Source organism: Macrotis lagotis, chromosome 1, assembly GCF_037893015.1.
Source record: "Macrotis lagotis isolate mMagLag1 chromosome 1, bilby.v1.9.chrom.fasta, whole genome shotgun sequence".
NCBI classification, from domain to species: Eukaryota; Metazoa; Chordata; class Mammalia; order Peramelemorphia; family Peramelidae; genus Macrotis; species Macrotis lagotis.
This window is the reverse complement of record NC_133658.1, coordinates 565,567,847-565,589,043: the sequence shown is the minus strand read 5'-3', so window position 1 is coordinate 565,589,043 and position 21,197 is coordinate 565,567,847. Positions and strand designations below refer to the sequence as shown.

Here is a 21,197-nt window from a genome sequence, read left to right as displayed (position 1 = left end):
ACATGTATATGTATATATGTATATGTAGATATACACAGATATAAAGACATGATATACACACATATATATATTCACATACACATATACCTATATATATACACCCATAGACATATGTATATATATATATATATATACATTTATACATACCCACATACATACACATAGATATATGCATATATATTCACAAATGTATATTTGTTTTCAATATATCTCTCACTTTTATAGCATTTCCTGAAGGCAACAACATCTCACTCCTCTACTTTACTTTTACTTCCTACCTTGCCCTCCTATTCCTTAATCAACTTCAAAGAATCCTTCCTTTACACACACCTTTCTATTGATCTACACACCCTTCAATATCCCCATTAATCTATATACCTTTTTATAAAGTCTCTTATCAAAATCTCTTACCCCTAACTCATTATTCTCCCTGTCCCTTCCTCTTATTTCTTTCTGATTTTAGAAGACTAACAGCCGTGTGTGTGTGTGTGTGTGTGTGTGTGTGTGTGTGTGTGTACATATATATATATTTAGGTTTCTAGAACTATCAGCTCTCCTTCATCTAATTTTTCTGTATCAATTTTTCTTCTCATACCTCATTTGTATAAGATAGTAACATTTTTAATCTTTTCCTAACAATTTTACTTTTAATAATCTCATCCTACTCAGCTCTAACCCCAATTTTCCTTCTAATTACCCAATTACTAATAACAGTCTTGAACATATGGTTTACATTTCCACATATAGAGTTTAAACAAGTTGTCCTTATTGATTCCTTGTAATTACTTTAATGTTTACTTTATACTTCTCTTGATTCTTTTATGTCAAATTTTCTATTAAGTTCTGGTCTTTTTGCAACAAAATCCTGAAAGTCTGACAATTTGTTGTGTCCGTTTTTTTTATTCAAAATTATGCTTAATTTTTCTGGTATGATGTTTTCAGCCACAGCCCCAGTTCTTTTGCTCTTCAATATATAGTGTTCCAAGATCTATGGTATTTTAAAATAGCTGTTGCTAGGTCTTGTGTAATTCTTATTGTGGTTCTACCATATTTGAATTGTTTTTCTTGTTGCTCTTCTTAGTTTCTCCTTAACCCAGGGGTTTTGGAATTTAGCTGTGATATTCCTATCAATTTTCCTCCTAGGATCCCTTTCAGATGGTGATCAATGAGTTTTTTTCTATTTCTACTTTCCCTCTTGTTCTGGTACTTTAGGACAATTTTCTTCATTTCTAGTATGATTGTCTCAAGATTCTTTTTTTTTATCGTAACTTTCAGGTAGTATGATTATTCTTTTGTTTTCTCTTCTTAATCTATTCTCAAAATCTCTCATTTTTCTTGAGGTATTTCACTTTTTCTTCTACTTTTTCATTTTTTTTATATTTTGTTTTATATGGCTTCCCCTTACCCAATTATAATTTCCAAAGAGCCATTTTCTTTAGATTCTGGATCACCTTTTCCACTTGGTTTCCTTTCTTTTCATAAATTTCTGGTTTTTTCTTGGATTGTTCTAATTTTCTTTTTTTTTTTTGTTTTTTCCTCAATATCTCTTGCTTGATTTTTTAAATCTTTTTTGAGAGTTCTATTTGAGTAGATAATCATTTGATATTACTCTTTGTGGTAGGAGAGGCTTTTGTTTTTCTTTAGCAGCTTCAGCTTTTGAAGACAAAACCCAGTCTTCTTTATTCCCATAGTAACTGTCTGCATTTGGTTCTTTTTGTCTGATCAGATTTTAATTTTTTAGCAACTTTTCCTATATTCACCTTTAGTTCTGTAGCATAGGGAATGGTTTCTTCACCCCTCAGGAGCTTTGTCCTAGAACCAACCTCTGCATTCCTTTCCCCCTCCAAGCCACAACTGGAAATGATCTGATTCCCTGAGAACCTCAAGAGGTTATAAACCTTCAGTTCTCTCCTCTAGCTTGGAATCAAGACTGAGAATTCCATTCTACAACCAATTAAGTGTCTATAATCAGCAGTGTCTACATACCACTGCCTCTGCAATCACTGGGGATATGCTAGTGCCTTCTTACCCAAGTCTGTGGCTCATATGCATGGCTGGGCCTGGTCTCCCTTATCAGCAGGGGAACCTGTCTTCTCCTGTGGCTGAGGTAGAGGCTACTTCCCAAACTGGCTGCCCCTAGGGCTTCTCTTTTGCTTCTTTATGAAGCTAACCTGGAAATAATTGTCTTTCAGCCAGCAGAGCCCCAGTCCTGGGATCTTTCTTCATATCTTCACTGGTTGTCCCAGAAGGAACACTGAAGCTTCTCTGGTCCTAAAAGGAGCTCAATTCTGCCACAACTTATGTTTGTTTTTGCCACTCTACTTTCAACTGGAGTTGTTTTTTGACTTCTTAGTGGAGGAAATCTGACCTACTCTGCCATCTTCTCCGAATCCCTTCCAAACTCATTTCTTAAAAGTTTTTTTAAAATTCTGATCTAGTTACCAGTTCACTTCTATAAACATTGACTAATTTCTACCTTCTCCATTAGTTTAGAGGTAATAATAATAATAATCTTTCAGCAATTTTGTGAATGATCACTGACTTCCACTAAAGAAAGGTCAAGCTCACCACAGCAAAATGTTACTATAGGTGATCTCTTTGTCATTTTGTTATTCTATTTCTTCCTTTTCAACCTAACCATTATCTAGTGCTCTATACACCTAGACCTCCTAAAGTTCTTCCCAACTCATTCAAAAATCTTATCACTGTAAAAGGTAACAGTGACTTCAAATCACCTTAGGAGGCATCTAGTAATGGTAAAGAGCTCAAGTTCCCATCTCCATCTTTCCCCAAAGGATCTAATAATGCCCCACAAGCTGGTTAATCCCACTCTAAAACCTGGTACCTGAAAGAAATGGAGTCAAATATAGTCAAATATAAATGAAACCAGATGTATAAAAGTAAAAAAAATGGTAATAAAAATGGAAATCACTATCTACAGCATTATAGTATTCATCCTTAACCTATTTGGGCTCCTCATTTAAATCAGATTAATGTACAGGTCTCATTTTTTAAGTGTAGGAAGGATGATGCCATTTATATGGAGTCATAAATATGTAGCAAGTTCCAGTGAAAAAAGGGAACTTTTTTTACAAAGCTGCCCTACAAATCATCTTGCTTCCTTCATGACCATCTTCATGGCAGTTAAGATTTCTCTTGAGAAGTCCCATGATTTAAATTTCAGAGTCTAGTTATAATGGCACCTTAGCCATTCAGAATCATGATGCCAGGAGAAGTTGTGGCTTTCCCTGGTTTCAGTTGTTCTTTAATGCTAAGAAAGAGATATAGGGATTATCATGGTTCTCTTCCTGTTGCCATAGAAGGGCACTGCTGCTTCAAAAGATATATAGCCAGGGGTGTCTAGGTGGCACAGTGGATAGAGAACGGGCCCCGGAGTCAGGAGTACCTGAGTTCAATTCCAGCTCAGACACTTAATAATTACCTAGCCTTGGGCAAGTCACTTAACCCCATTGCCTTGCAAAAACCTTAAAGATATATATATATATATATATATATATATATATATATATATATATATATATATATATATATATATGTATGTATATGGCCAACTTATTTTTTTGGTCATTCCAATTTTAACTGGAATTTGTAATAGCCAACTATTTTTTCTTTCTATTCTTTCTCTTTTCTCTTTCTTTCCTTCCTTCCTTCCTTTCTCTCATTCCTCTTTCTCCGTTTCTCTCCCCTACCCCTTTCCTAGGTGAGAAAGCTAATGTAGCAATCATTCAGTGAACAAATATTTAGTGAGCATTTGCTGAAAACCATGATAGAATACAAATTCATCTGAGACATGAATCTTAGTAGACCATGGTATTGGTGGCAATATAATGCTTGAAACAAATTGGCAAGATATTATATGATATAGTCTTTTTAAAAAAAACATTCCGGGGCAGCTAGGTGGCGTAATGAATAAAGCACTGGCCCTGGAGTCAGGAGTACCTGGGTTCAAATCCGGTCTCAGACACTTAATAATTACCTAGCTGTGTGGCCTTGGGGCAAGCCACTTAACCCCGTTTGCCTTGCAAAAGCCTAAAAAAAAAGCATTCCTAAATGGAGATCAAGGTCCTGCTAGTCAGAGTAGGTTGGCTTCAAAGAGCTGAGACTTGATCTGGGGACCTATGAGGGTAGGATTTGGATAGGTAGAGAGAAGAGGGGAAGGCATTGAAGATGAAAACAATGTGGACAAAATCACAGATGGGGGCATCAAGGCAGGGGGGAAAGGAGTTGTTTATTATAGTGTTCATCCTTTAACTGTATAATTCATTCTGTTGTCCAGTTTGACAGGCTCTGTGACTTCTGGGTTTTCAGGAAACAATAAAATGAGAACCAACTTTAGAATCATCTGCATTTAGACAGGTAAATATCCTCACCTGTTAATGGGTTTTTGAAAAGAACAACAGCAATGCAAAATATTTCCTTGATCATAAAAATTATTAAACAAAGGGTTAAAAAAATTCTATCTTCAGAGATGAAAATTTTTTCATGCTAATTGTATTCAAATAAATGACTCAAACAGAGTCACATATTTGGAGTTTCATACTTATTCTGACTTTTATTACTTTCTGAAAGTAAGAGCTTGGAGGAAAAATATCCAGGGTCTAGATTTAGAAGTAACCCAGTCTGATAACACTGGCACAAATGAGTTTGAGCTTGATTTGAGAAAGAATTGGGGAAAGGAGGAGAGGAATAATGCCTTTTTTCTACATCACCTCTGAAGTGAAAAATAGAAGTGAGTTGAATATTTATTAAGTGGCTGCTTGAACAAAGTGTGCTATATACTGTATAAAAGCTAATTAATATTAATTAATACTTGATACTAAAGGAGAGGCAGATGTAGTTGATGTGTTGATTGGTTTTTCTGAACTGCCTTTTTTCCTCCTTTTTAAATCTTTGTTACATGGAAGAGTTCACTGATTATAGAAGAGGTAGGGATATGTTTTGAAATAAATATCATATAAAAATAAAACATGCTAAGAAAAAAAATAAACCCTGAAAGACCACTTCCTAGAAGTTTAAAATTAGGGCAGACTATATAGATTAAGAATAAGGAAGATATATTAGGAAAACCTTAAAGAGAAGGAGAAAAAGAAATTTTAAACATAATTTGTTTTACTCTTTGGAGATGTTATATTGTATTTTGGGTAAACTACAAATTCTTAAAGGTAATAAAAATGAATGTATATAAAAATGAGTATGAGAGACAGGAGTAGAAAAGGCATATACGAATAAATTTTCACAGTTATATGCTTAGTGCCCTACATACACAGGAAAGCCCATCAAATTAATATATCTAATAATTTTAATCACACTCTACCTATAAAAATGGCCAGTCATCTTGTTATTTCATTATCCATTTCTTTTTTCCCCATCAATTTGTTGGGACTAAATAAAATATATGACAGAAACTTTTCTGCTCATCCATCCTTATGTAGTCATTTCAGAACTACTATACACCATTATAATGAAATCACCCCATGGCACCCTGTCATCAATTAATGTTTACTTTTGCCATTAGGGTGCATGAAATTGTACTTTGTTCCTCAGTAATGTTTAGATTATTTCAAGAGGATAGAGATCGTGATGAGAGCAATGCATAGCAAGCATCATTCAGGCACATGAAAACAATGGTTCTAAGCTTGAGGTGATGGGTGTAGTTTGCCAAACCATATTGTTTATCATTAACAAGTTGTCAGCTTCAGTCTATAAGCAATTGTATTTCTATAATGCAGAACAAACCAATAATCCACTTCTGGGCTGTAAAAGTGCCCCAGTGAATCCCCATTGATCTGCCAAAACTCCCTGCTGTGCTTGAGTTGGTTGACAGGTGTGCCCTGAAATTTTAGGTAAATATAGCTGCTACACAGAAGTACAGACCATTCATTGCCTGGTGGTTGAGGCTGAAAGAAGAGAGAATAAGCCTTCTCACTTTCCACAAATAATTACTTTCTTCAGAACAGTCACAGTAGTTCAAGGAGAAGGGCATATAAGAAAGGAATTGTGCAGGCGATAGTTAACTGTTCTCTTTGAGTCAACTAGTACTAATCACCAAACTTTGCATTCAAAATAAGCCAAAAATGCTATTAGAAGGTACTACTTCCCAAAGTACTACTTTACTCATATCCTTGTTGGGTTTCATTTAATTATTGGTACCTTAACTAATTAATATTTGATTATCTTTAAAGGAAAGACAATTGAGTTTAGATTATGGTTTTGACCATTTATAGAACTGCAGGTATCACTGATACAGATTGGCATCTTCTCTATCCTTTATATGTCCTTGAATTTATTTGAGGTACTTACAGGTTAAGGGACTTTCCCATGATCACACAGCTAGCAAGCATCTGAGGCAAAATATGAATCCACCAACATCTTGATTCCCAGGACCTCTGCCCATTATACCACACTACCTCTTATTTACAAGGCTACATATGGGAAACATTTTCCTATTTTTTTTCAGTCTAAGTCTATTCCATATAATGTGAATCAAAGATAGACTGTGTTGTTTTGAATAATATTTTAGCCATACCTTGCTACATGCTTCCACTAATGAGGTCTCCCTTACTTACAATGACCAACTATGTAAACATTAGTGGACTACTCAGAGAGAATATTGTAGCCCTTTAAAAGAGAAGGAATGATTGTCATTTATTTCCTCTCCTCTTCCTGTTTTTCTTTGTTCTCTCTTTTCTCCTCTTTCTCTTTTCATCATCTCTTTATAACCTTTCCTGTCATGGATTTTCCACTTCAAAAAGAAGAATTAAGTTCTGTTCTGAGGGAACTTGATAGAATTTTCCTGATAGAATTTTCTCCATTTACTATTCTATATCCCAGGAAAACTGAATTTTACCAAGACCAACTTGGTTACTTATTGTTACCAGATCAGGAATGGATAAAATGAATGTGGACTAGGTATATAGCCTTTCAAACAGTTTGACTAGCAAAGTAACTACATAGTTTTGTGTTTGGATCTAGAGACCATCTCATGACATATCATATAGATAAAACAGGAGGGAATTAAGAAGTCTTAATCACATGTGACTACATAGTAGACTCTCACTGTACTTTTTCATAAAACTACTCAATTCTATTCATTATTTTTCTTCTGGTTTTCTAACAGTGAACGCTGAAATAGTACTGCCTACAGAAATTTTATTTAGGTGATAAGGATGAGGTAATTAGAAATATTTAGAAATAGAAAAATCTCTATGATTTTCTTTCCCTTGATTTGTAGGTCAGCCCCCTTTCACCAAAATGGGTATTTCCAATGGAAAAATACCTCTCTAATATTTTAAAAATACTTTCTCTATTTGTTTTATTACTATATTTGGTTTTAACCCCCTTGATGGGTGACTGAGTGGACATCATATCTGTAAAGACCTTATAGTGTTATACATGCCAAAGAATGTATTGCTTAGGGAGAGAGCAAGAAGACAGTTTTCTCTCTGAAAGCAAAGAACTCAGGTGAATGAACACAGTGCAGAATCATGTAAAATAGTTTAATGACACTGTTTTTGATTGCATCTTTGCACATTTCTGCAACTACTATAGGCAAGAAGCTCTGAAACATTATCTCTGGACAGGTGAAGGGGAAGAGGTTAAGGAGCACCAACAAAAATTATGTGAGAACTGTGGTATATCCAGGAAAATTTATCCTGGTATGGGGGTTTTCTCTAGTAATGGAGTCTCATAGAACTATCTGTTGGTACCTATTGGGTTCTCTGTCATTTCACACTGCTGAAAAAAAAAGTATGCTTTCTTCATATTTCAGTTAGCGAGCTCAGAAATAACGGTGATCATGCAACCCATGATTTATATAGTATATTCAAAAATACAAGCAAACTCAAGCTCTCCTGTGTCCTTTGCCCTCTGAGTCTCCTCGTCTAGCTGACTGTACAATAAGGCTTTGGGAGTTGTGTGCGTGGGGGGGGGGGGGGCTGTGTGTGTGTGTGTGTGTGTGTGTGTGTGTGTGTGTGTGTGTGTGTGTGTCTGGGAGGTAGACAGATTCCCTACCTGGAAATGGCTTGCTATTATTAGACATTCAGTTACCAGGGGTTATGTAAGACAATTGAAGCTCTGTTTTTAACAGAGACATGATTCATACTGCTTGTAGTAACAGTAACCACCTCCAAACGAGACAGAAACCAGACACAGACAAAGGCTGGAGAAATCGATGCTGGCTTAGTACAGCCATTCTCTTGATACCTTCTGCCTCTCAATCAGAGCACTTAGGTTATCAGAAGAAGAGGTTACTGCTAATTCTGAATCTCTTGTGTATCCTGGAGTTGCCTGGTGGTTTCATGTGCATTTGTGGTTTTTCATAGGAGAAAACTAGGTCTTGAGAAACTGGGATGTCTTTTCACAGCTCTCTCTGCACTAATCCCGATTCTCTGGCACATTGGTCACACATGGGCTAGCCTGTGACTGTGACTAGCATTTCTTCTCTGAACTCTCAGTGGCTCCTGGGGAAAAGGTGGAACTGAAATGAAACATTTGACTTAGCCACACAATTAACTTTCCTCCAGTGAGGAAGTGAAGAGGTAAAGCTGAAATGTGACTTTTTTTTTTAAACATCTCTGGAAATCTGAATGAAACTAGCCTGGCTGTCACTTTCCCCAAAGCCTGTGTTGTTTCATAATTTCCTCCAGTGACTCCACTAAGAAGTCTATCTCTACTGATATTCATAATAATGAATCTTCAGGTCTATATTTGAACATTTAGAACAGGGGTAGGGGAGCTCCAGCCCATGGGCCGTATTGGTGTGACATTGCCAAGGCAATTGCAGGCTGGGACTTAAAATTCAATTAATCTAGTAGTTTTTTTAAGGGGTAGATTAATTAAATGTTTGACACAAAAAGGTTTTGAAGCAAGGTACTCAGAAATATGAGATGGCATCTATTACAGAGTTCTGGACATGGAATCAAGAAGAAATGGGTTCAACTTCTACACCTGGCAGATTCAACCTATGAAATATACATTCACAAGCAAGTTAATTAACCTTCTGAGCCACAGTTCTTGTTATAAAATCAGACATCTGAATTATTTGGATTCGGAGGTCCCTTTCAGCCCTAAATCTATGATCTTGTAAGCATTCAGAAAATAGCTGACAATCTTGTCTCAGGTGCCTTTTATTCATCAAACAGGCAATCACCCTTCAGTTTCACTCCCCCAAGACTTAAAAAGTGCTGAAAGTCATCTCTAAGGCATGCAAGTGGGCAACAAAAATTGACAAGGTGGGTGGCTAGGTGGCACAGGGTATAAAGCACCGACCCTGGAGTCAGGAGTACCTGGGTTCAAATCCGGTCTCAGACACTTAATAATTACCTAGCTGTGTGGCCTTGGACAAGCCACTTAACCCCATTTGCCTTGCAAAAACCTAAAAAAAAAAAAAAAAAATAAAAATTAACAAGGTGATAATGCCCTAAGATCCCAAGTTGAAACAAGATTTTTCTTTCTAAAACTATCACCATAATAAGTTGTGAATAGTATTAAGCAATCACGGAGAATTTTATATTTGTAGCAGTTTGCTCTTATCTTGCTTATTTTATGTCATAGTTAAGCTGTATAACTATATTAACATAGACATTAAAACATTTTCATTTATAAAATAACTTTATAATGTTTCTTGCATTTCTCTAGTATTTTGTATCCAAGGAAGTATCAAAATATTTTCTAGACCAGATTCAATGTGCATTTTTCTTGTTCTCTTGAAACATGAAAGATATTTGTTGCTGTATTTTTAGGCAGTAGAATGTAGACTTGCTTCACTCATATATTGTTATTTCAGGAGAAAAATTCTCTTGTTTGGGCATAAAAGTGATCTAATTTTTGGTCCCAACTCTCTCACTATTACCATACTTAATGAACCCAGGCTTATTAGTGAACATTTCACTTAGCAGACTTAGTTCCTCTTAATATCTGCTTGTAGCACACTAATCTGACAGTCAGCTTATTATATCTCCTCCTGTGATTCTGTGATGGAGAAGGATAGTAGAAAGAAGAGAAATCTAGTTTTAGGGTTAAATAACACACCCTTTGATATCAATGGCAAGTCACAGTTAATTTTATCTCTATCAGCAAATAAACATCAAATACTATCATGTATCAGGTGTGCTGGGCACTGAGAAGAAAAGAAGCATCTGCCTTCAAGAAACTGATAATTTGGTAAAGGAGATAATACCTGTTCAAAAAAAATAAATATATTAAGTCATGTATGTTCAATGATGGGAGCTCAGACAATAAGTGAAATAAGTATTTCAAGGTGGGGGGGTGGACATTTGGAACTTGGACTGGACTTGAAGAGAAAGACTTAGAAAAGTAATGGGTAGGGGAAATTGTATAAGAGAGTATAAGATAGATAAGGCATAAGGGAAATTGTGTGAGAAAGTATAATAGGAAAGATACAGCATTTATTACTTACATGTCCCTTCTTCTCACTCACTTCCCAGCCCTTTGCAATATGTCTTCCAAGTTTGATGCTCAATTGGAATTGCTCTTGCCAGTGTTATTAACAATATCTTATTTAAGAAATCTATTAACCTTTCCTTAATCTTCATCCTTCTCTACTTCTCTGCCACATTTGACACATATCCATTCTTTCCTTATGGACATTCATGGATATGGACAAGGAGGACTCTGGGTTGGAATTTTTTTTTTTACATTATTCTCATTTTCATGGGTTCTTCTCCAATCTGTCTTTCCATTTCTCAGTCTCTTGCCACCTATCATCTATATTACTACTCTTGACTCAGTGTACCCCAAGGCATACTCTCTCTCTCTCTCTCTCTCTCTCTCTCTCTTGCTCTCTTGCTCTCTCACTCTCTTGCGCTCTCTCTCCTCCTCAAGCACATTCCATCTCCAAGGCAAATGCTAAAACCCTTCCAGTCACCTGGGATTCCTACCAAGGAGTCATCCTCAGCTCTTCAACTCACATATCCATTAAATTGATAACCCTTTATATTTTCTACATCAATAACATCTCTTACATTTTCTCCCTTCTCTTCAGTCACACAGCCACTACTTTAATTTAGACCTTTATCATCTCTACAGGGACTATTGCAATAGCTTCCTAATTGGTCTTCCTGTTTGGAGTAGATATAGACTTAGGTTCATCTGTGATCCTTGAACCTCATTGTCTTTCCACTACAACTCTACATAGTCAGCAAGGCGATTTTCCAAAAGTATAGAGCTGACATGTCACTTTATCTCTGGGATGAAATATAGACTATTCTGACATTAAAGCCCTTCACATCTTGTCCTCAACCTACCTGGCAAACATTTTACACACCATTCTTCTTTTACACATTACTACTTCATCACCTATGCTTGAAACTCTGGCAGTAGTCTGTTGATTGTTCTCCCTAACTAGAATTTCTCCCCTTTTACATCCATCCTCCATTAAACTTTCAATTGATCTTCCTAAAGCACAACTGTAACTGCATCGTCCTCCTAATCAATCAATTCCAGTGACTCCCATTTCCTTAAAAATCAAATATAAAAGACCTCTGTTTGGCTTTTAAAGCCCTCCATAACCACTATGATACATCCTTGCTGTCTTTCTTACCAGATTCTCCTTTTCCAACTCCAGGCACCCTGACTTAATATCCCACATCCTCATAACTCTTTCCCTCCTCATCTCTGGTTCCTGGATTTCCTAGCTTCCTTAAAGTCTCTTGCAAGGAGGCTTTTCCAGCCTCTCTTAATGCTAGTGCCTTCCCCCAAAATTATCTCAAATTTATTCTGTCTATAGCTTGTTTGCAAATAGTTATATGTTGTCTCCCCCCACTGGACTATAAACTTCTTGAGATCCAGAATTGTCTTTTGCCTTTCTTCATATCCCTGGTGCTTAGCAATTACCTGATATAAAGAAGTTTTTTTTTTCCATTTACATTGGCATGTACTTTATTTTATTTTTTATGTAAATTACTTTTTTATTAAAGATATTATTTAAGTTTTACAGTTTTCCCCCAATCTTGCTTCCCTCCCCCCACCCCCATCCCACAGATAGCACTCTGTCAGTCTTTACTTTGTTTCCATGCTGTACCTCAATCCAAATTGGGTGTGATGAGAGAGAAATCATATCCTTAAAGAGAACAGAATTCTCAGAGGTAACCAGATCAAACCATAAGACATCTGGGGTTTTTTTTTTTCCAAATTAAAGGGAATAGTCCTTGTACTTTGTTCAAACTCCACAGCTCCTTATCTAGATACAGATGGTACTCTCCTTTGCAGACAGCCAAAAATTGTTCCCAATTGTTGTGCTGATGGAATGAGCAAGTCCTTCAAGGTTGAACATCACCCCCCATGTTGCTGTTAGGGTGTACAGTGTTTTTCTAGTTCTGCTCATCTCACTCAGCATCAGTTCATGCAAATCCCTCCAGGCTTCCCTGAAATCCCGTACCTCCTGGTTTCTAATAGAACAATAGTGTTCCATGACATACATATACCACAGTTTGCTAAACCATTCCCCAATTGAAGGACATTTACTGGATTTCCAATTCTTTGCCACCACAAACAGGGCTGCTATAAATATTTTTGTACAAGTGATGTTTTTACCCTTTTTCCTCATCTCTTCAGGGTATAGACCCAGTAGTGGTATTGCTGGGTCAAAGGGTATGTAAAGAAAGTTTTTAATAAATGTTTTTTAATGAACTGTCAGTGAGGAAAATGAGCAGATTGGGTAAGAGTAAGAGTAAAAGTATATGGAAAATTGCAGGTTGTAAATAGAAAAGGTATGACCATAAAAATCAAAAGCATTTAAGTCCAGTACAGTAGAGATATAACAATGCTAGTTGGATGTCTGAAGTGGACTAGATATAAAAGTCAGTGGAAAAGATGACAAAGAATTGTGAGGTGAGATGGTCAAATAGATCATTTCTATGGATGCTGAGTGTTAAGGATGGTGTCTTGTACAACTTTATGCATCCCATATAGCACCCAGCACAGCTCAAAAAAGATTTGTTGAGGTTTCTCAGGTAGTAAGTAACAGAGGCAAGATTGAAATCTGGATCTTCTGACCTCAGATTCTATGGTTTTTTCACACTGCATCTTGATGAGTCATGCTTTATATATTATTCAATTGTTAATTATCATTAGGGGAAAAACTACCTCCCTCAGAAACTGCATCTGTATTAGAACTGACATTGCAGAGTTATGGAACATCAGTACTTATGGAAAAATTATTAGACAATGCATTTGGCACAGGTAAAATATGGAAGAGATGTTCAATTCTGCTAAAGTGCCATAAAATCAATGGAACCCAAAAACTTACCTAGTATAAGAAAATGACCTCATTTCCAAAAGTCAAAATTAGCTATATAGATATTGATAAGGTGTATATATATATACACACCTGATAAAAATCAATAATTCTAAGATGTATATACTAATACATCAAAGGTCAGTCTATTATCAAAGTGGAGTAAAATTAACATTTAATTTAACAAACAATGGGAAATCATTCAATTTTCATTCATAGATCCTTCCTTGTGGTGTCCTAAGCACTTGATACTACTTCTAGATGTGAATGTGAACTAGTTAATTAACTAGCTAAAAACCAAAAAGGGGGGAAAAGTCCTAGTAGAAATAAAAGGCCCCAGCATAGTTTAGCAGAAATGTGAGAGTCATGATGGTTTTGTAGATGTATCATTGTGTGACAAAAGTATTGGAAAAATGGACCAGAAAATTGGAATTCTTTACATAGATAAATGAATTAACTTAAGGTAACCGATTCATATGTTAAAAGTAAAAAAAGTCAAAAGATTCTTTCCCTCTTTAGGGAGAGTTATCTAGATTACTTAAGACTGATTCCAGGTATGAACTTTTTGTCACCCTCATTCATTGAGAAGTGATTAATTTGAAACAATTTTCCCTTTTTTCCTTTTTCTTCCTTGTCCCCAAACTATCTTTGTTAGATTCTGTTTCATATAGAAAATTTCAGAGCTGGAAAAGACCTTAAAAATTCTCTAGACCACACCCCTCATTTCAAAGATGGAGAAACAGACCCAGAAAGTGGTATTTCTGCTTTTACTTGTCCGTTTCTTTACAAACTTTTCTCTTTTATTCTCCACCCCACCATCTTTTCTATTAGATTTTTGAACTTCCCTTTTGGAAGAATCAGTGAGCTTTATTATGTGATATACCTTTACCACTGATCCCCTAAGTACAGCTAGGCAGCACAAAGGCATCAGGAAGACCTGAATTCAAATCTAGCCTCAGACACTTACCAGCTGTGTGATTCTGGGCAAATCATTTAATTATGTTTGCCTGAATTTTCCTCATTATAAAATGGGAATGGTAATAATAATTGTACCTCTTTTCCAGGATATTTATGAGGATCTAATGAGATAATAATTGTAAAATGTATAGTACAGTGCTTAGCCCAGAGTAGGTCCTTAATACATGCTTATTCCCTTCTTATCTGATCACTACCATCACCAAAATCACCATATTTTGCATAAGGGATGTAGAGAACTGGGGCAAATTTAAATTTGTTGGGAGTCTTAGCTACTAGATGTGACTGTTCTGAGGCAATTAAGGTTAGCAAATCTCATTTGAACTCTTCAGGGGAAAGAGGGGCTATTTGAATTTTTACTAGATAATTATTGTTAAAAATAACAATAATGTTAAAATAAATTGGAACTTTACATGTTAGAACTATTGTCATTCTAAATTTCCAGAGGGGAGAAAACCTCTAAGGATCTGGATTTTTTTACTTTCCTACAGTGTGATGTGTGCCAGAAACCCCTTTAATTCTCTTCCCTGACTGGGACCTTGATAAAATTATCAGTTACTCTGTTTGGACTTCTGACCAAGTAAAGATATTTTTATCAGTCTCCCTGAAAACATCAATCCATTGAGCATCATGATTCAAGATATCATCATTTTAGGAATGTGTTATTTCTATTTAGGAAGGGAGAAGGTTTCCCCTAAGAATCTGCCTCTCAATAATTCTCACATTTCTGAACATGGCAAAAATCATTCTCCTAGTTTTCTGGGGTCAAAATAGGTCAAAAATTAAAAACATGTTCAAAAACTTGGAATTTTGATTTATATTATTTATCAACTCCTGCTGTTTCTTCTACCTTCATATTAACCCTCCCTTTCCACTCCCACAGTCATTCTCCTAGCTTACACCCTTATTACTTCTTTTCGATATTCTTATTTAAAAAAAACCTCATAAATAGTCTCCCTTCAGTCTCTCCAATTTAATTTTTTTCTTCTGCTATCAAAATAAACTCTTTAAGGATCAGAAGTGTGTTGTTTTCCATCTCTGTATCCACAAAACCTTCCATAGTCCTTTTCACATTTACATATATTCCAATGGACCTTTAACTTCATCATAGTAGTTGCTCCCTCTAATAAAGCATATTACAACTTATCTCTTCATCCTGTGTATCTTTAGCCTTGCCTACCCATGCTAGCCAAGAGCATCCATACAACATTCAGAGCTCCTTCCTCCATCTAGTAATTTTACAGATAGCAGAAGATGCAGTCTATTCACCAGTTATCCCTTGTTCGCATCAGCCCATCATTTTTACCCCCCTCAAACATTTGATAATCTCTTTTATAGCACTTCCTAAATTCCTGTTTGTGATGTGTTTCAGACTACTCACAAGCCATCTTTCCATTGCCCTTCAGGTAATCCTAAATTTCAATATTTTTGAGACTGTAGTACTCCATGACTGATAACCATACAGCACCACCTGAAGATTAACATTTAAAAAGAGGATTCTTTATTTCAGTGAAAATCTTAACATGTTAACAAAAAAACTGTACTTTCCCAAAGGCAATCCAGTTCTGGGCTGAACTCATTATACATTTGTGCTGTCTGTACAAGGGGTATATGTGTGGATATGTGTATCTATGTGTACATATTGTGGTCAAACTTTATAGGTTGTTTATTCAATTGTATATCATAATATGAACAATAGACATTCCTTATCCATTTTTTTTCTCCTGATCAGATGGGCCAAGTCAAATACCCTATAATATTTCCATGCTTGATGCAATCAGCACAATGTCATTTGCAAACAGGAGCATCTGGCAGACCTCACCATCTAAAGGGCATCCCTCCTTGGCATAACTCTGCACTGGATCACCCCCATCAGAGTGGTGAATGTTTTTGGCAAACATACATCTCCCTGTTTTATGCCTCATTGATAATAATCATTAGAGGGTTATTAAACAAGATGAACTCTGCGTTACAAAGAACCTTGTGTAATTTTTGACATATGCATAGGAGACATCTTGTTGGAAGATGGACTTTAAGGCATTGTTTTACTCCATAAAGCAAAATTTTATTTTTTTATATAGCCAATAAACAATAAGCCAGTAGGATTTCTGTCTTCTACATCTTTCAGTGAATTGTTTGGTGGGAAAATTGTGAGCTACTGTGGAATAGTGCCTATGTTAGCTTTCCTACTCCCTTCTGATATCCTCATCAAGGAAGCCCTTGATCTGTGGGTAGGTCGTAAACCTTTTAAATACACAGCAAAGTGGGTATTTGGGTCAGTAGATATTTATGGTATCTCAGGCACTTTTTTTTGGTTAATATTAAAGTCAGAGAATTTTCCTATGCCTTTGATATCCTCCCCTTCCTTCAGATACCTTGTGAATTAATCATTAAAGGAATTCAAAATTGCCAATACTATGGATGTCCTTAGCATGTATATGGCGTAGTCTATTTATCCCATCCTTATTTTCTTCAGTGCCATTTCTGTTCCCTCGATAAGCATATCTAAGATTGTAATGTCAGAGAGTCCAGTTGTATCAGTTTTACTATCCTTGATGGAGAAAAAGAATTTAATGAAAAATGCATATCTTTTATTTGGTATTGTCTTCCTCTCAGTTTAATTCTTAAATGCCCTCAGAATGACTGTGCTTAGTTGGTTTCTTAGCTTTCTTTAAACTGGTTTTCCATTCTGTTTCTGACTTATAAGGAGATACTTTGTATAATTAATTGCCCTCCCTCCTTTTCCATAACATTTTACAAACATGTTAATATTTTATTTTATATCTGTGCAACCATTGGTTCCCCAGTCTCTCCATTTGGCAAGTCAAGTGTTTGTTTATTGGCTAAGAAGTTGATAGGTTTAATTTTTGTTGTCCTTGATATGGCATTTGATCCACAGTGGTTAAACTTTTATATGAAATTATTGTAATTGGCAAGAACATCCTTTCTTCCATCTAGTTCCCCTTTTCTGCATCAATAATTTGCTTAAATAAATCCAGCTGGAATGGTTTTAATTGTATATCATATCTTATTTTCTCATTTTTATTCTTCTAGATTTGCATTAATTTTTATCTTTGCTCCAACTACTCATGAAACATCAGTTGTGAGTCATTTCCTGTTTGTTAAAATATAAACAGTTTGGGTTTTTTTATGTCAGTCCACAAGCATTATTAGGCACTTATTAAAAGTTAGGTACTATATACTAATCATTGAGCAAACAAAGAAAGGTTAAAACAGTTTCTGTCCTCCTCTCTTTCTCGTGCCTTCCAATTCTTTCCTCATAGAATCCATATTCTTTAGGGATGTGGCTCTTTGTTGATAAGTATTTTGACCTCTGTTTTTTAACTCCTAAATCATATTTTCCAATGTATTTTACATTGGCCTTGCCCATTCCCACCTTCTCACTGAAATCAGTGAGTATCAAAATATTTGTTGATTTAATTTGAAAGGTTTTATAGTTTCCAACCTTCAGCAAGAGAAGCTGCCTTTATTTTCATAGTGGTTTTATTGTGATCACTTATCAAGAGCAATGCAATAAAAACCAAAAGTCACATGAAATTCTGTTTCCCATTGCCTTTAGATTCAAAATAAGACCAATTCCAGCAACTCCTTTATTGTCTCTCCATGGAGAATATCAAAACTGAGATAATTCAGTTCTTCCATTTCATTGATAACTAGACAAAAGCTATTATTAGAAACTAGATTGTATCTTGATGCTAGTGCACTCTACCCCACCCTTTTCTTCCAGTCTGTCCTTTCATTGAAGGTGTGGAAGGGGACTGTTCAGCCCTAGAGACCCAGTCTCAGGCTTTCCTAGGCATTTAATGCATTCTCACTGCCATGAATTTATAGCCACCTTGGAAGAGGCAAGGAAGGCAGGAAGAAAAATACTATCTCTTGTTAGAATTACAAGGGAGAGATGCAGCCTAAACCACACAGGACCACAAAGAGAAGGAGGTATAGTCATCTTTCTGCAATTCTTCTAGCCTATTGAAGGGGGGCAGCTTCTTCCTGTCTCATTTGCGAATTATACTTTTTATCCCACTCTCATAATGACGCAAGGGAGCAATCAGAAGCCACTTTGTTGCACATGGGTCCAGAACTTGTGGCCCACAAGAAGGAACGGGGGCATACTCAGCCCCTTAGAAAGTGCATCAGTCCAGGTGATCAAAGAACTCCCCTGATTACCAGTTATACATAGTTACTTAACTTTTCTGCTTTCTGTAGGACTCATTGACAGATTTTTGTAGATTGGGCCACAGTGAAACAAGCATTAGGAGAAATGACCTACAATTTGTTCTGCCTCCGACATCATCGGGAATCTTGCCAGCTGTGTTCTGATAGCTGATACCTTATCACTGTTGATGATGTAAGAGATAGAAAAAAAAACAGCTGGATTTCCAGATTCTAGGGAAAATTTGTGATGCTGGCAGCCAGAAAAAATTATCTTTGGACTTACAAACTGAGCACATTGGACATGGAAGTCATTGAAAGAGAATAAATAAGAAACCCCATGAAGTCATTACAACAGAGTCACTTTTCAGAGTGTAACCATACTTTAAGCAATAAAACATGACAGACCATGCAGTAGTTCTGATTAATATACGCCTCAGGTGAATACTAAGGCTGAGACAGGAAGGGAAATATGGAACTGAGAAGAGGTAGGTCACCATTTGCACAAGGGGAAAAAAGAAGATCATAGCAGCAGGAAGCAGGGTTGAGAGAGAGAATGACTTGATTAAAAGATGGGAAGGCCATCATTCAGTGTAATTATAAAATGTACGATTCAAATTGAATTTTAGATATTTTAAAATCTACATTTATTTAATTATGTAGTAGATTTATATGCTTCCTTTTGGTTTTCATCTGAATATATTGGACCTATTGATCGATAATTTTCTTTATTAATGTAGTTGCAAGGAGAAAAAAGAAAGTTCTGACTTTATGATGTACTGTTGATAGCTTGTCAAAACTATGTGGAAGAATTATCAAGAACAATGGAAGACTTTTGAATCTAATTTGCTTGTTTATGTGGATGCAGGACTATTACTAATTTTAAAAAAATTGTTCATGTGAGTAGCAAAGTTCTACCCACAAGGCCTTGAGTTTTCTATTAATAGTTCTAAGTCTCCTTTTCTAGTGACTCATGGGGCTCACCTGGGAATGGTAAATGAACACTTTTTAGTACAGAACTTTTGTTCCACTGGAAAAATTGATTTTTTCTTGCTTGGTGAATCCTTTTTTTCAAGGGAATGTTTTACAATTGTTATTTCATGGAGGATTGGGGTGGAGGGGTAGCACAGAACATCCCTTCATTAGTATGGTTAGGAGAAGAAGATTAGTCTGGGGGCAAGGACAAAACTGGAATTCATTTTGAGTAGTTATCTGAATTTTTTCAAGACAGTTGGTAACATGTGAATGTATGAGAGTTCAAAGAAGAAAAAAGGGTTGAATGATAAGAGGTATTATGATGATGAGTTAACCAGATTGCAAACAACCTTCGTAAGTAAATGATAGAGAATCTGTATATAGAATGGCTTTCATTTTTAAAGAGTCTTGCCATAGGTCTCATAGATTCTGTGCCTTCTTTGAAGAGAGAACTTCATTGAGAATTTCAGTAGCTTCTCAGCAGCTTCTCAAAGGCTTGAGAAATTCCTCGATTCTTATTTAAATCCAAATGTATTGAGGTCCTAGTCCAATCTTCATTTTTATTTTAAAATTACCAGGTGTGTTAGAAGAGTTTACTTGTCCATACCCCAAACTCTCTTTTTCAGTTATTTTTCATTATCAATCAGAAATATTTATTAAGGGGCAGCTAGGTGGCACAGTGGATAGAGCACCGGCCCTGGAGTCAGTAGGGCCTGAGTTCAAATGCAACCTCAGACACTTAATAATTACCTAGTTGTGTGATCTTGGGCAAATCACTTAACCCCATTGCCTTGAAAAAAAAACAAAAAAAATATTAAGTGCTAATATAATTAATTCATTTGGCTTAAGGTGATGACTGAGTTGTATTTATTATAGGGGAGAGGGGCATAAAATAAGACCCTGTATTTTTCTTAGCCAATCTTCCCTCGCAGTCATTGATCCACACACTCCTCTCTCTGATCTGATTTGGTCCCTGTATAGAGGTACCTTCTAGAGTTGAACAGTGTATGGATATTTGGAGACTCCTGAAATCTCTCAGGCTTTGATAAATAGTAGGTTTTCTACTATTTTCACTCTTCACTTCTCTAATATATTGACCTGAAGACCAATTGTTATAGTGACAAAATATTGTTAATGGCCTATCATGCCATATGTATGGTTTTAAAAGAAAATTTAAAAATGAAATCTGGAAGACATGATTCTTCATTTTACCATCTTTTTCCCCTCCTTACTATTTGCTGATACAGAAGTGGACAGGGAAGCCTTCTAACCATATCCTTATTGCCTTTTTCCCAGTACAGATGCAGCCACTTTCTATTCTGCCCCAATGAACATCTGCACTAGGCCCCAGGCTTGGAGTGATTTACCTGAAGAGTAACGCCAATTATTTGAAAACTACTGTGAGTACCTTTTGCCTTATATGAAAGGCAGATTTTGATTAATTATTTTTTTAAAGGGAAGAAATAGCTTACCACAATTGTAAATGCAGGTAAAATTTCAGATTGCTATTTACCTGGAATATAATTTTTGTTTAAAGGCAACTGAAATTGGGACCCTGATCTCTCACAGTTCTGTTGTTATTGTTGCTAGACCCTGTGAGGTCTGTCTCTTGTGGTTGCATACCCTCCTATGCTGATATCTAGACCTACTAAGGCAATGCAGTATTGTTAAGGTTGGAACTCTGAACACCTCATAAGCTTGGTGGCTCCTCTGCTTGGTACCCTGTGCTCAGCCTGTGACTGAGGCTGCTCTTGTCAGAATTTGCCTCTTGACCAAACTCTGTGATTCTTTGCTCAGA

At 36.0% G+C, this 21,197-nt stretch overlaps 1 long non-coding RNA gene across 1 annotated transcript in view; it reads left to right on the top strand.

Annotated features, from left to right (window-relative positions):
• Window positions 1-20,800, top strand: part of LOC141507147 (uncharacterized) — an 866,305-nt gene extending 845,505 nt beyond the window's left edge. The window contains exon 11 of the long non-coding RNA XR_012474087.1: window positions 20,701-20,800. This is a non-coding gene — a long non-coding RNA (uncharacterized LOC141507147). The remainder of the gene's footprint in view (window positions 1-20,700) is intronic.
• Window positions 20,801-21,197: the final 397 nt, after the last annotated feature.